We start from the raw sequence: 1022 nt of genomic DNA on the forward strand, positions 1-1022 counted from the left end.
CCCAGCACTTTGGGGGGCCAAGGCCAGCGGATCAGGAGGTCAAGAGATCAAGACATCCTGGCCAACATGGTGAAACCCCGTCTCTGCTAAAAATACAAAAATATTAGCTGGGCGTGGTGGCGGCTGCCTGTAGTCCCAGCCACTCGGGAGGTGGAGGTTGGAGCGAGCCAAGATCGCGCCACTGCACTCCAGCCTGGCGACAGAGCGAGACTTTGGCCTTGGCCTCCCAAAGTGCTGGGATTACAGGCGTAAGCCAACGCGCCTAGCCCAAAGTCGTCATTCCACAAAGTGGTCTTGATTCCTGACTTTGTGGAATGGTGGTATGAGTGAAGAGGCGGAGGAGCCCTTGCCTGCCTGGAGCGTCCTGAGACATGCGCTCTGCGTCCACCTGGCCTGGACGTGCCTCCTAAGGATAGCAGCGAGGCCAGGGAGCAGAGCCCACGGATGGGCCCTGCAGGGGCTGGGCTGAGACTGACAGACAGGCGTGATCATTCAGGGCCAAGCCGCCGCTGTGCCGCGCCTGCCCTTTCCCGCTCTGCACCCCATCCCTTCCTCGGCCACTGGGGCAGGGATGACCGGCCCGGCTCTGACTTAGGGTCTCAGGCACGCTCGACGTGAGCAGAGACACGGCCGCAGAGTCCTGGGGCTCGCTCGCCAACCTCTGCCAGGCACACATCTGGAAGACGGCCAGGGGTCCATGTTCAACTTCAGCAGGTCCACCAGGGTCCTGGCAGGGACAGACGCCGGGCCGGTGAGCCCTGCCCGCCCGGCGCGGACCCGGGCCCCTCCCTGAAGACCCGACAAGGGCGAGAGGATCCTCCGGACCAGCGAGCCCGGACTGACAGGGAGAGCACAGGTCGGGGCGTCGGGGGGCGGGCGGCTGCCATCCGTCCAGCTCACTTGAACCCCTCGGGGTCGATGGTGCCGCCCACCGCCTGCGCCAGCTCTTACAGCTCCATCTTCTCAGCGCTCAGCGCCTTCTTCCGCCGCAGTGAGAGCTTCTGCCGGGCAGCCTCCAGCCC

General features: G+C 65.0%; 1 pseudogene; it reads right to left on the minus strand.

Annotated features, from left to right (window-relative positions):
* Positions 1-1022, minus strand: part of LOC105535827 — a 6926-nt pseudogene extending 5904 nt beyond the window's left edge.

This window comes from Mandrillus leucophaeus, unplaced genomic scaffold (genome assembly GCF_000951045.1).
Source record: "Mandrillus leucophaeus isolate KB7577 unplaced genomic scaffold, Mleu.le_1.0 Scaffold1508, whole genome shotgun sequence".
Lineage (NCBI taxonomy): Eukaryota > Metazoa > Chordata > Mammalia > Primates > Cercopithecidae > Mandrillus > Mandrillus leucophaeus.